We start from the raw sequence: 15,146 nt of genomic DNA, 5'->3' as shown, positions 1-15,146 counted from the left end.
ATATCAACACTATTATCTTTATCAACCAGACTTTTAATTTTATAAAAAAAGGTATCAAGTTAGTTTGACAGGATCTATTTTCCTATAAACACATGATGATTTGCATTAATTACATTACTCTACTTTAATTCTTGATTGAGTGCCATATCAGCTGCTCCATTATCTTGCCCAGGATCAATGTCAGATTAACAGGCCTATAATTAACAAACTCATCTCATTTACCCTTTTTAAAAATTGGACAATATTAGCTTTCTTCTAGTCTTCTGGAACTTCCCCCGTACTCCAAGACTTATTGAAAATCAACATTAATGGTCCTGCGTGCTCCTCAGCCAGCTCTTTTAAAACTCTTGGATGCAAGATATGTGGATGTGCTAATTTAAAAATGTCTAACTTTGGTAGTTTCTGTTTAACATGCTCCAGAGATACTAGTGAAATGGGAAGAGTGTTATCACCATATGAGGAGAGTATTTCATCTGTTTTTCTCTAAATACCAAGCAAATATTTATTGAATACTTCTGCCTGTTCTGCATTATTGATAATTCTACAGTAGAACCTCAGAGTTACAAACAAACCAGTCAATCACACCCCTCATTTGGAACTGGAAGTACACAATAAGGCAGCAGCAGATATAAAAAAAAGCAAATACAGTATTGTGTTAAACGTAAACTACAAAAAAAAAGGGGGAAATCAATATTTTTCTTCTGCACAGTAAAGTTTCAAAGCTGTATTAAGTCAATGTTCAGTTGTAAACTTTTGAAAGAACCATAATGTTTTGTTCAGAGTTACAAACAACCTCCATTCCTGAGGTGTTCATAATTCTGAGGTTCTACTGTACTATGTCCATCCAGTAATGGATTGATACTATTGTCAGGATTCTTTTTGTTCCTAATATGTTTTAAAATCTCCTTATTGTCCTTAACTCTGCTGGCCATATGTCACGGAGTGTGGGGGGACACAAGGCCCTGCACCCCCAGCTTCCTGTGATTCACCATGACTCTCAGCCAGCCAGTAAAGCAGAAGGTTTATTTAGACGACAGGAATACAGTCCAAGACAGGTCTGGCAGGCACAGACAACAGGACCACCCCCCCAGTTAGGTGCATCTTGGGGTCCCAGGGGCACCACAGCCCCCTGGGGGGAAGGCCAGAGCCCCGTCTTCCTGCCAGCCATTCCACCAGCCAGCTCCTGAAACTCTCTCCCCAGCCTTTGTTCAGTTTCCCGGGCCAAGGTGTCACCTGGCCTCTAACTCCTTCCTGGGTTCTCATGTTACATGCTCAGGTATTCTCCCTCAAGGCCAGTATCCCATCCCCCAATGCAGACCATCCTAGCCACACTCCCCTGCCTTCCCAGCCAACACTCCCCACTCAGCATTCAAAGACCACATTAAGAACAGTCCCAGTTCGTCACACCATAGATTTCTCCTTGTGTCCATTGACTTCCCTTATCAATTTTCTACAATTCCTAACTTCTGATTTATATTCATTACTATCAGCTTTCCCTTTCTTCTATTTGTTATGGGTTTGTTTTTGTCTTTTTATAGCTGCCTTCACTTACCCTCTAAACCAGGTCATTTTTTTAAAACCAGTATGGCCTTCTTCCTCAATTTTGGCTCAATTTTACTTGGTTTTGTTGTTGTTTTGTTTTCCTAAAAACAGACAGCTTTCTAGAGACAAGGAAACTTTGGGTTGCATTTTGCAGATATTTTATAGAAAGGTTTAAGAAAATGATCTGGATCTGAATCTTGTGGCTTAGGTTCCTTTCTACTAAATACCCCAGGAAATCACAGCTGTGTACAGCATTGTTTGCTTCTGTGTTGCAACTCTAATGAATTTATCGCAGGTTTCATGATTTGTGGTGTATTCCTTAAAGCACTGGCTGCTGGAATCAGGAAATGGGATGACAACCACTAGCTCTTATTCTGCCTTTGTCTTCTAGAGGAAAGAGCCATTTATACTCAGAAATCCTCTCCCTGGGTAGGTACTTGCAGACATGATCAAGTTACCGCTGAACTTTCTCTTGGATAAATTAATAGATAGAGATTCCTTTATCTCTCCCTATGTCTTCATTGTAAAGTTAACTCAGGTGATCAGCAGTCAGGTGAGTCTAGAGGGTATGAGCAGTCACTCTGCAAAGCCCTACCTGATTTACTGGGTCCTAACTGATGCTGCACCCCACCACATGTGTTGCTAGGACTGATGGGGAATATCCCATGGTTCTCTGTGCTGCAGTAAGAAGAACCACTGATTCTTTCCCAGTGAGTTAGGGGAGAGCTAGTCCATCCTCCTGGGCACACACCGGGAATTGTGGGAAGGCACTGGAGGACTATCAGTACTCCAGTGATTTAGGCTTGTCTACCCAAGTATAGTTGTGCTGACCAATTTCCCCACATAGATGAGGCTTTAACTGGTTGTTAAAGTAGGGTCAAGTAGGGGTGTTATCAGCCTGAGTGAAAGCAGAACTCAAGCTCTAACTGCCAGGCCCAGGTTGCCTGGATTGAACAAACGACCAAACTCAGGTGAGAGGTTTGTGTGTGGGGATGTGAAAAGGAGGAGTGTTGTGCTGAAGAGGGACTGTCTCTGGCCCAACAAGGGATAAGATGTTACTAAAACCCTTTTTTACTGGTACAACATTAAACAATGAAGTGTGGACAGACAGAAGTGCCATCGAGTTGAGCGTTAGGCATCACTTTGCCCAGTCAATTAAACAGCAAAGGAAGAAAGACAGGAAAGAAGAAATCAGGTGGGGAAGGAAACATGACACATGGAGGGATGACAGCAATAGACCAAGTCTCACAGCCCATGTGGTGTTCAGGATTCAGCCAGTGCTAGTAGAGGTGGAGATGTCACCTGGGTCTCTCTGTTCCGATCTGATTGGGTCCTCTCTTAGGATAAGGATGACAAATGGCCCATGGTATCATGGTAGATCCCAGGATACAGTGGTGGTGGCAGCCATGATGATAACTGTCACTCCATCCATCTTCACTCCAAAGACTCTTTTTAAGGATCCCAAAAGGGAGCAATAGACAGAATAGACTATCTGTGAGGGACCAGGCAGTCTGGCCTAGTAGTCATAGCTGGGCTGAGATCCTGCCCACTAGGGACAGGCATCACTGTGCAGGAGTTGGAGGGATCGCAAAGCCAGGTCCCATAAAGCAGAGTCAGAATCAGGCCAGGGTCAAAGACCAGAGGCAGTACCGGGCTAGAATCAGGAGGCAGAAGTTGGGGTCAGGCTGGATTCAGAGACAAGGCAAGGTCCATGAAATTGCCCCCAACAACTTCTTAGGCCAACCCCAGGGGTTAAGTAGGGACACTTGGCCAATTGGAGGGCCACAGGGTACTGTCAATCTGGGTCTTGCGGGTGGTACCTTTTGTGGTGCCTACTCTCCACAGTGCTCCCTGGCTATACTTCTTTACAGCCTCTTGGTGGTACTGTGGGAATATCAACTACCCAAAGCTCTGTAGTCCGGGCTTCTAAACCCCAGGTCCTTGGCTAATACCTCATTATTTTATCCACCAGTTAGGCCTAATCGCCAACTAGAGCTGGGGAATATTATTTATTTATTTCTGTGAATAGTATTCCTGAAAAATGCATTTTTTGCTCAAATTAAACTATTTGTGAATTTGGGTCCAATTTGGTGAAGACTTTTGGCCCAATGACAATGGAGGAAAATATATTTTGGAAAAGTTGGAACATTTTGGTGTGATATTTTTGAAACAAAATGTTTCAAATTTTCATTTCAGAGAGCACTGACAGTGTGGTCTGGGTGTGACTGGAGTGCCCGGGTGCACTGACAGCGTGGCTTGCGTGTGGTTGGAGTGTCTGAGTACACTACAGTGTTCTCAGAGTGTGACTGGACTGTCCGAGTGTAATGACAACCTTGTTGGGGTGTGACTGGACTGTCAGAGAGCACTGACAGTGGGCTGTGTGTGATTGGAGTGTCCAAGTGCACTGACAGCATTATGGGGTATGATTGGACTGTCAGAGAACACTGACAGTGTTGTGGGGTGTGACTGGACTGTCAGAGAGTGCTTAAAGTGTAGTTGGGGTCTGTGTGTTGTCAGGTGAGACTGGAGTGTTGAAATGCACTCTCAGTATTGTTGGGGTGTGACTGGAGTGTCAGAGAGCACTGACCATGTTGTTGGGTGTGACTGGAGTATGGGCAGCATTCACGGTGTGGTCTGGATGTGAGTGGACTGTCACAGAGCACTGACAGTGTTGTCGTGGTGTGACTGGAATATTAGAGAACACTGACAGCATTCTTGGAGTGTGACCGAGTTGTCAGAGACCACTAACAGTGTTGTCGAGTATGACTGGAATGTCACAGAGTACTGACAGTGCTGTTGGGGCATTCCTGGAGTGTCAGAGAGCACAGACAGTGTTGTCTGGTGTGACTGGAGAGTCAGAGAGCACAGACAGTGTTGTCTGGTGTGACTGGAGTGTGGGCAGCACTGACAATGTGGTTGGGTGTGACTGGAGTGTGGGAGTGCACTGACAGTTTTGTTGAGCGTGAGCAGCATTGACAGTGGGGTTTGGATGTGAAGGCGGCAAAGAAGAAGGAGACTTTTCCTTCCCTCAAGATTTCCCTGCTGTTAGGGGTGCAGCTGGGGGCAAGTTCTGATGCCACCTGTACTGTCACTCCACATAGCCTTCAATGGTGTTTTTATTTACTTGGCACCAGTCGCCCTAGTATCTGGGCAGGACGGGCCCTGATTCAGAAAAGCATTGTACTAGGTGCTTAGCTGTAAGCAGACATGTTACGTTCTTTAGGGATGGACTGAAGCACGTGTTCATGAATTTGGGTCTACGTGAACAGTGCCTAGCTCCAGGAGAGAGGCTGCTGCCTGCCCCAGAGGCCTAGCTAAGGCTACCTCTGCAGCAAGGCTCAGACGGAGCTGGAGGCTCAGCAGAACCCGCACTAGAGAGAGCCAGCCGGGGAGGCCTCCAGCTGTTCCCAGCACTGACAGGTGGCATCAGGACAGAGAAGAATCTGCACAGCAGGACTCTGATCTCAGCACTGATAGCAAGTGTCTCAGCCCTGCCATGGGAACAGGTCCAGCCCTAGATGAATCCCCGGACACACTGAAATCCAGCTGATCAAGTGACACTTCATGGATATGAGCTGGTTGTTTCTGAGCTGAGTGTGTCTGCACTGATGGTCATACCAGCTTCACGACAGCAATTTAAACCTTCATTTGAGTTAAAATGGTGCAGTCTTTGGATGTAGACAATGTCTTCCGGGCACAGACGTGTCTTTCAGCACCAAAGGTTAATATGTGTCTATTTAAGAGCAACTTAAACCAAGCAACTAAGCGCTCTCCTTTTATAGTAGATCCTGGCTTTCAAATCACCCCTTTTAGTCCTGTTATGACAGTTATGAACAGGGAGGGCAGAGACCAAATCTAAAATTGCTCTGAAATGAGAAGACATGAGGCAAGTCCCTCAGGCTGTCCAGGAGTCTTTGCTCAGTGAAGGCAGAACTGCTCACTGACTGCAGAGCTTTTATTCAAAAAGGAACACACAAACACAAAACCAGAGGAAATCAATTTTGCAAGCTACCCCCTGCCTGAGGATTCTGCATCTGCTCAACAACAAGGTGCAGCCGGCTGCAGGATCAAACCAGCAACAGAAACCACTTTAGAAGAAGCCAAGGAATAATACATTCCAGCTGGCTGAATAGTGGGGTGGGGTAGTCACAGACCTGTTTGCTCAGTCCCATGAGGGATTTGCTCACTGAATATCATCAGACCCCTTTTGGGTTGCTTTCTGTGAACATTCTGTTTGCACAGATATCTGGCAAGGACGTTTCATTTCTGAATGAGCAGATGTGTGTGCAAATGAGCGTGTTTATGTGTGAACTGGTATACTTGTGCTGGGAGTCATTCCTGGCCACCCTTACTCTCCTCCCCCCCCCCCACTTCCTTGGGGGGAATGGGATAAGAGGAAAGGGAATGTAAAATCTATTAGAAAGCAAATACATACTTGTTCTCTGTCCACTAGCAAGGAAGGAACCCAGCTATTTTAAAATCTGGGGTCCTCATATAGAGCGAAATATAAAACTATTTTTTGTGCAAAAGAGATCAGGAAAAGATCCAAACTGTCCTAACATTTTCTAAATATATTTCTAAAGCTTGTGTACTATGACAAAAATGGATCAGCAAACATTTTTGTGAACGAGACTGCCAAGTTTGTTGATTATTCTCTCATTCAAATGAGTTTACTGTTTCCAAATTGCAGAAACACCACCATGTGACTTAGGTAATCAATCCCACACCCAGAGTAACAAATGGCAAAGAGTCAAAGAGTTCAGCTCTTCGGCAGAGGATTGCGAGGAGCGAGCAAACCCCTCAGAAATCGGAGTCAGCTCATGAACAGTTGGAGAACAAAACAGGGAGGATAGTTTGCGATGAATAATTGAGAGATTGATAGCGTCTAAGGACAGAAGTGACCATTAGATCACCTAGCTCTGCATAACACAGAGCAGAGAACCTCACCCCAGAATCCCTGCATTGGCCCCCTCACTTCTGGGTGAGCTAGAGAATATTTTTCAGAAAGAGACGTACAATCTTGATTGAAAGACTCCAAGTGATGTGGGATCCACAGTGTCACAGGGTGAGCTCTTCCAATGGGTAGTTCCCCTCACTGTTAAAAATGTGCACCTTTTTTCCGTTTGCTAGGAATTGCAAAAAGACAGTGGCTAATGGGTCAGCGGCTAATGGCTGGGTGCAGCCAAACTGCACTCACTGCAGGACCCGAGAAAGGCATGGGGAGGGGGGAGTAGTTCTAAGCCACTTTTCCACTCCCTGGGCCTGGTCCCAGCCCAGACTGATTTGGTTAAGATGGCAAAGCTGCTCTGAGCAAGCCACTAAGGGCCTCTCCACTGGCTGGAGCAAGTTAATGCTCAGAACATGAGACCTAATTAATTTTTGTAAGTTACAGATTACCATAAATGGAAGGAAGGAGCTCTTCAAGTTGGTTTGCCATTATTGGCAAAAAAGAAGCAGTTCAGTGGTATTGATTATTGGCTTTGTTTATTGTGCCAAGAGTTGTGAGGAGACAAATGGTTAAAACATCAGCATCCAGCCAGAAATTTCTGGAGTCCATCCACAAACAGTATGCACATGGTTACATAAAATACATTAATTCATTTTGTAATGCGAAGTCCCAAAGTAATTTATTACAAAATCCTTATTTTTACGTTGAGCTTGATCATTTTCAGGCATCAATGGGGAGACAGAGTACTGACTAGTAGCTGAACCTTTGGAGAAAACCATCTCAGAGAACCTAGTTAAACACAACCCTTGTTGGCACCTTAGATGCAATAAGAAGTGCACCTATAAACTGAATTTGGCAAAGTTGGAGAGGAAGAGCATTGAGTATCAGGAAAAAGTTGAAGATACCGGGACAAGTGCCAGTTGTGGGCGAGACTCACCTCATACTGGGTCCCATGGCATGAATTTTGAGAACACCTGCTTCCTCCGCAATAAGCTTGAAGGCATCTATAATGAAACTGCTGTCATACACTGTTCAGTGGAGTTTCTCCTTAGTTCCCATGAGGAGGCAGACACTAAAATTATTTGCATGCCATCAGTGCACACAGAGGGGAGCTACTAACCTCTGGATTTTTGCACAAGACACAGGTGTTCTATAGCTCTCTGTGAGATGCTACCCAAGACATCTGCACAATACTGCTTTTGTGCCTTCTGCTGGGGAACAGAATTGCTGTATATCCCTCCAAAATGTGTTCCTATCACTTAGGACATTAAAAGCCACCGCACTGCCAGGTTCCCATGTTTTTTCAGGATGTCACACCACTGGAAGGCTGGCTGGAAAGACCAAATTATCTTACTGAAAGGCATTTGATTCAGCCTCCAAAGTCTCTCTCCTTGCTCTGAAGGTGCATGGAATGGACAGTCACGAATGAGATCATAAATGCACTGGAGGCATTCTTATGGCGAGTTTACCATTTGAAGATCAACAGTACAACACTTGCAAAGCTACACAGGTGGATGTTTTCCAAGAAACAGACAAATGGAAAAGAATTGCCACCGACAAGGGGTGCATTTATACCTGGCTTCCTAGTCAGCTGCTCTAGCAGTGATGGCAGCCTTCTGCTGCTGCTGGATAGCCCAGACAGGAGCACCTGGAGGGCAGGGCCTCGACGCGTGGGCACATTCTGCGCTCAGCTCCTCACAGCACACATCAGCGCTGAGACCAGGGCCGGCTCTAGGATTTTTGCCGCCCAAAGCAAAAACAATTTTGGCCGCCCCTCCCCCCCTTCTTTAATTACCCCACCCCCGGCCCCGCCTCAACTCCGCCCCTTCCCCAAATCCCCAGCCCTGCCTCCTCCCCGCAGGCTCTCAAGCCTAGGAGGGAAGGGAGGGAGGGGGAGAAGCGGCGCCTGCGCCACGGCCACTTGGAGTCTCCCCCCCGCCCAGGTTTGAGAGCCTGGGAGGGAGGGGGAGACTCTGAGTGGCCACGGCGCGGGCGCGGCTTCTCCCCCTCCCTCCCAGGCTCTCAAGCGTGGGACGGAGGGAGAGCAGTGGCGCGCGAAATGGCCGCTCGGGATCTCCCCCTCCCTCCCAGGTTTGAGAGCCTGGGAGGGAGGGCGAGTAGCGGCGCGCGAATCAGTTGTTTCGCACGCCGTGGCAGCAGCAGCGGAGGTGAGCTACGGCAGCCGGGGCACATTTTTAGGGGCGGCATTCTGGCGCCGGCCGTGCCGCCCCTAAAAATGTGCCACCCCAAGCACCAGCTTGTTTTGTTGGTGCCTAGAGCCGGCCCTGGCTGAGACCCTGCTTCCCCTGTGCGCACGGGTCTCCACTGGGAGAGCTGGAAGCCAGGCAGAGTTCCATCAGGGAAGGGGGGGAGGAAGGGAGTCGGGGGGGGTGCCTGGCTCAGAGGGGCTGGGCTCGGAGCTGGGGGTCAGGGCTGTGGGGGGGATGGGGCCAGGGGGGTGTCCGGCTCAGAGGGGCTGGGCTCGGAGCTGGGGGTCAGGGCTGGGGGAGGGGGATGGGGTCGGGGGGATGTCTGGTTCAGAGGGGCTGGGCTCAGAGCTGGGAGTCAGGGCAGTGGGGGATGGGGTTGGGGGGGTGTCCAGTTCAGAGGGGCTGGGCTCGGAGCTGGGGGTCGGGGGGTGCCCGGCTCAGAGGGGCTTACCATGCCGCTTACCCCTCTCCCAGAGCCTCAGCATGTCCAGGAGCTCCTGCCACTCGGCCTGCCGGAGCTCGCAGCTCCGCCCCCTTACCACGCGGCTCTGAGCGGGAGGACCTAAGGCCCCGCCCGAGCCATGCCACTGCAGAGGTGTCCAGAGCCACTCCTGGACGTGGCATGCTGAGGCACCAGGAGATGGGGGTTTTCCCGTCACTTCTGGCAGAACCATTGAACAGGCACCCAGGGCTCGATTTTTACAGGTGTTTCGGTGCCTGTCTGCATCTTCAGGTGCCCAAATGACCTCTGGGAATTTGGCCCCCAAGGTATGTCTACACTGCATTTAACAACCCATGGCTGGCCTGTGCCAGCTGACTCGGGCGAAGGGGCTGTTCAATTGCAGTGTAGATGTTTGGGGTCAGACTAGAGTTCAGCTCTAGCACCCTGCCGGGGGGCGGTTCTGGAGTACGGGCTGCAGCCCTAGCTGGAACATCTACACCACAATTAAACAGCCCCTTCACCCAAGTCAGCTGGCCCAGGCTATTAGCCAGATATGTACCATATTGGCAGGGCTGGATTTACACCTTATGCACCCCAAGGCACAGCATCTTCAGTGCCCTCCCCCGCGCCTACAGCTGACTTTTGTGTCTTCTGTAAAAAATGAAAGGAAAAGAAATATAAACACAGCCAACCTGGGAAGGCACGAGACCCTCAGCCATGCACAGCACTCCCAGCCCGAGTTGGAGCGCAACCCACCCACCCCAGGTGAGGCGCAAGAGGGGGACTGTACCTCTCCCCACAGCGAATGGTCCTCGGGTGTCTTCTGTCCCTCCTGCAGCCCGGCGCAGCAGCCGTGCCCCAACTCTGCACATGCAAGTGAATGGTGTTCCGGCCACACCTCTCCCCTCCCCTCCCCGGCACAGGGCGGAGGCAGTGGGGCGGTCAAGATTGGGAAGGTGTTGTAATGCTCCCTGCACCTTCAGCAGCCGCCCCGCCCAGCCATGGCTCACAGCGCCCTGAGGTGGGCTGGCTCAGACACTTACCCTGTTCCAGTCCCAAACGCTGGACGGACATAGAGTTTCCAGGTGTCCGGTTTTTGACAGGAATGCCCGGTTGAAAAGGGACCCTGGAGGCTCCGGTTGGCACAGCCAACCGGGCCGTTAAAAATCCGGTCAGCAGCACAGCAGGGACCAGTGCTAAGGCAGGCTCCCTATCTGCCCTGGCTCTGCACTGCTCCCGGTGGTGGCCTCCAGATCCCTGCGGCCACTAAGTGCCTGGGCAGTTAGGGAGACTTTGAATGCTGCCCCCACCCCTAGTGCCGGCTCCACATCTCCCATTGGCCAGGAACTGCAACCAATGGGAGCTGCGGGGGTGGCGCCTGTGGGGGCAGGGGCAGCGAGCACCACACAGAGCCGCCTGGCCACGCCTCTACCTAGGAGCTGCAAGGACCTGGCTGCCGCTTCCTAGGAGCCGCAGTAAGCGCTGCTGGGACTCTGCACCTCGCACCCTGTCCTGCACCCCAACCCTCTGACCCAGCCCGGAGTCCCCTCCCACACCTAAACTCCCTCCCAGAGCCCTCATTCCCCCCAACACACTGCCCCAGCCCTGAGCCCCCTCCTGTACTTCAAACCCCTCATCCCCAGCCCCACCCCAGAGCCCACACCCCCAGCCCGAGCCCTCACCCCCCCACACACCCCAACCCCCTCCCCCAGCCCAGAGCCCCCTCCTGCACCCCAAACCCCACATCCCTGGTCTCACCCCAGAGCTGCACTCCCAGCTGGTGTCCTCACCCCTCCTGCCCCCCAACTCCCTGCCCCGTCCCGGTGAAAGTGAGTGAGGATGGGGGAGAGCGAGTGACGGAGGGAGGGGGGATGGAGCAAGCAGGGGCGGGGCCTTGGAGAAGGGATGGGGCAGGGCCTCAGGGAAGGAGGGGGCGGGGCAGGGGTGTTTGGTTTTGTGTGATTAGAAAGTTGGCCCGTGCCAGGAGGCCGCCTGCCCACAAGGGAGCCGTATGTAGTCAGTTTTTAACTTTTAACCCACTTTTAACTTTTAGGCACCCCTAGAATGCCGGCACCCCGAGGCATGGGCCTACTGTGCCTAATTGGAAATCCTGCCCTGCATATTCATTTATATATGAGGAACTGGGGGGGTCAGTGATTTGGCCAAAGTCGGAGCGAGCGACAGAAGCAGGATTGGGAGCCCTGGCTGTAGCGTGTAAGCTGTGTGGTCTCATATAGACTGTCTTGCTTCCCTTCATATCTCTCGCCCAGGCCCTCTCGGCTGGCACAGCCGGCTTCTCTGGGTGCAGGCACTCAGCAGCAGCAAAGTCCACGGGTCAGGGCAGCAGAGCCCTCATCCAGACGAGGGGACACGAGTGGTGAGCAAAAGTGACAGTGGTCAGGCAGGGCCAGTTACAGATAAAATGCCACACCACTGCTGGTTTTTGCCAGTTAGGGCTCGCTAGCAACATTGGAAATACAGCAGTGCAGGGAGCTGATTGCAACGGGCTGGGACCCCCCTGGAAGGGAGAACAGAGGAGGACATGCCCTGGGAAACTGGCATTCTCTAGGGCACTGCCACGTTTTCCAGCCAATTCAAAGCTGCCCTGGCTGATATCCTTGGCTATTCTACAGAGCATAGTCCACAAACCCTCCTCCCTGGGGAAAGCCACAGGTGGGTTTCAAAAGAGTTACACCTGGGATGAAATTGGTCCAATAGTAACTTTCCTTAGAAAGGAGCCCAGGGTGATCAATTGCTTTGGCATCAGGCAAGTCTGCTCCCTAACTGTGCCAGCAGGAAAGGCCTGGCCTCGGGGCATCCTTTCCATCACGACAGACATCAGGCACTGTGCATAGAACATGCTTGTGAATAATGCTGGCTGTGGTGGCTCCCGGCGACAGGGGGCCTGGCGTGTCCAGGTATCTGATCGGCCAGCCAGCGCAGGCTGCTCAGAGGTGAGCAGTGACGCACCGTTATCCAACACACCCTGGATCATGGAGCCTCTGGCCAGGCCAAAGGATTTTCCAAAATCTCATGAATACGTTAAAGGTTTGTATCCACCTGTATGTGACATCTGTCTTCTGGAAGACATACAGGTGGTGCTCTCTAATGCACTTGGAAAACACTTACTGGCCCACTTCCAATGCTAAGCCAGTGAGAATGGGGACAGAACATGACTGCTGGGGGACCCCGAGAGTGGTGGTTATAATGCTAGAGTTCCATGCACCTGCGATAATGCTGGCTGCACAATGCTTGCTTGTTTTTTCCCAGTTGATGCTACCAAAGCACTTGTCCAAACCTAACACAATGGCTGTGAAGGAACAGAACAGAGCCAGAGTTCCTGGAAACCTTGCTTTGGGCTGACAGCCTGGGCTCGACACCTCTCATACTGACTCCTTTGTGAGTGACTGGGTGGAAACAAGCTAGATCTGCTGCTTCGGCCGAACCTCCTACATCAGCTGTGTGAGTAAGGCCCAGCCCCACGCCCATGACGCAAACGAGGCTCGGGTTATTTCTGAGACCCACCACACTAGTGAAAGGAGGGGCAGGGAAGCAGAGTGCCTAAAAATAGGAATCATGGTTCGCCGATAACGACATAAAGCGATGAAAATGCTCTCCAGCCTTAGCCATTCTGGTGGGGGGACAGAGCACCAGTGGGTGTTATTGCAGTGGGGAAGAGGTAGAAGTCGAGCAAAGTGAATGCCTTTTCCTGCGCAAACACACAAAGCCCATGTGCAGATGTCTGTCAGCATTCTGCATTTCATCAGCTAGGCGTACAGAGCCTGAGTGAGCCTCACACACCAGCCTATGCCGCAGTCCTGCATCCCAGAACCATTAAATGGGGGAGGGGTTGAACCTTTGGCTAAGAAGGGGCAAATAGCACCAATTTCATTGCCTGTAGCAAAGTGGCTGCTGCTCAGAGATGCAGTCTGCCATGGATAGCAGAAATACCAGCCAGCCGGTGTCTCAGTGGACTGCCACTGAGAAGGAAAATCCAGGTTCATCTGATCAATTTCCAACATCCCCAGCTCTTTGTGTCTCTGAGCTCTGCAAGGGCGGAGGCTGAGAGCAGAGTGTGCAGGACACCCATGCACAGAGAAGTTTGACAGAGCCATGTTTATAATCCCATGGAGTGGCACTGTGAAAACACCAGCCAATACAATAGAAAGAGAAAGCAAAATTCTGCTGTGGGCTATTTCCGAATCATCTTGTGCCCCTGTGTGTTGTTGCAAAAGCAGCTTGCTCTTGGAGAGAGGCAATTCCCTTCAATCCTTGTGAGGCAATGGTGCCGCAGTTCCTCCAAACTTCACCTACCGAACCCTTGAATGTGTCAACATAATTTCCCAGCCCTAAGCCTATGCTGCTGCCTGGATCTACACTGCCTCCCTCCCAGCCCTGAAACCCAGACATACACCACTCCTGTCTCCTCCGGCTAGACGCAAAGGCAAAGGATAGAGAAAGCCGCCTGGGTACCATGCCAGTCCCCATCTATGTAATTAACATGCAACCGACACAGCACCCCGTCTCCGCAGGGACCTCTCCCACCAGCCCCACCGGCCTGCTAGGAAGGATTCAGAAATCACTTACGTGGTGGAAAACGCTGCTGTTCTCCCTGCAAGGATTCTGCCTGTAAATGCTCTGCTGGGGTGAAGGCAGGCGGGCTGGTTAAGACTGGTTACCTAGGTGATGTATTCCAGGGCTGTGGGAAGAATTCAAAAGCTTCAAGGAGCAGCCTGGCGCTTTAAGAGCACAGCTGCTCACAGCCCCTGCTGGCTCCCTGCCAGCTGAGGACCTGAAGCATGAGACCCTTGAGAGCCCCAAACAGCTGTCGCTCCCAGATGTGACTGGTCTCCTGCATCATTCAGGGGCAGGTGCTAGGGGCTTGGTCTTCACAGTGACCCCAAGGCTGTCCCCAGGGCTGGACGCTGCCTCTTGCCCTTCCCTGCAGGGTTCTGGTAGCTCTGACTGACGACCGGGCAGCTCCCACCAGGAGGGCCGGGTACAAAGCGTCACTCTCGTCCCTGTGCACCCCTGGCACAGGCGAGTGCAGCCTGCCCTCTCCTGGACAGGGTTGGGCAGGAGCTGGGCCATGGCACTGCAGGGCAGGGCTCGTCCTACACCTCCTGAATGGCAATGCCATGCACCCGCTCAGCCTGCATCCAGGGAGGCTGTGGGTTGCATCATGCTTCCAGAGGGTGGCAATATGAGCCCTCACTGCCCAGCAGCACCAACCCAGGGCCTTCACTGTGCCCTCTGGCCCTTTGTGATTATGCTGCTCCATGGTCCCCTTCTCTTCCCCCGACCTCGCAAAGGGCCTCAGCACGGGAGCAGCCCCACTCACTGGCTGCTGGTAGCTGAGTGCACAATCCACTGCCTTGCTGAACTGGGGTCCCGCTGCAGTGCAGCTCCCCGGGGAGCTGACTTGCACCTGGGGCCCCACGGAGATGGGCCTCGTTGGTCCTGGGATGGAGCGATTGACCTTGCTGTGTGTCTGGGGCCAGGGCATACAGCTCTGTCTCTTCCCAGCACTCTGTGTGTCACCCCTTTATTCCCGGGGATCAGAAGAAAATTTTACCTATGTCAGAAATGGGGCAAATGAAGCCCCCTGGGGCTCTCAATCAGGGGCTGAACTGGGGGCTGCAGCACAGCCAGACCTCCCTGGAAGCAGTGGTTGGGGCTGGACTGTTTTTAACATAGTTCTTTGGGGGGAATTTCCTAGATTTGTAAAATAAAACTAAACTGAAACCCCCAAGAAATTCCATCCTGGTCGATGGCCCCATCCCCCTCTTGCTGCCCCTCCCTGTGCCATCCAAGGGGTTCACACCCAGCTCTTCATCACCCCAGCACACACTGCTACCTCTTGAGCCAAAGCAGTAACCCTGCTCACTGCTCGCAGAGCAGGAAGCAAAGCAGAGAGCAGGGCTTTGAGGGCTTCCAGCCCTCAGCAGAGCTCACTGAATGGATGCTGCTAACCTTAGCGTCATCTAGCTAGCAATATATCTGA

At 51.5% G+C, this 15,146-nt stretch overlaps 1 protein-coding gene across 4 annotated transcripts in view; it reads right to left on the bottom strand.

Moving 5' to 3' along the window:
* Positions 1 to 13,869, bottom strand: part of CALY (calcyon neuron specific vesicular protein) — a 45,597-nt gene extending 31,728 nt beyond the window's left edge. For 2 of the 4 annotated variants that reach the window (XM_054034833.1, XM_054034836.1), the window contains exon 1: positions 13,730 to 13,869. The gene's annotated coding sequence lies outside the window, so the exon portion shown is untranslated. The remainder of the gene's footprint in view (positions 1 to 13,729) is intronic. The other 2 variants (XM_054034832.1, XM_054034835.1) reach the window with 1 other exon arrangement.
* Between the last annotated feature and the right edge of the window lie 1,277 nt (positions 13,870 to 15,146).

The sequence above is a fragment of the Malaclemys terrapin genome, chromosome 7, assembly GCF_027887155.1.
Source record: "Malaclemys terrapin pileata isolate rMalTer1 chromosome 7, rMalTer1.hap1, whole genome shotgun sequence".
NCBI lineage: Eukaryota > Metazoa > Chordata > Testudines > Emydidae > Malaclemys > Malaclemys terrapin.
Note: the sequence above shows the minus strand (reverse complement) of the source record. Positions and strands in the feature narration are given on the sequence as shown.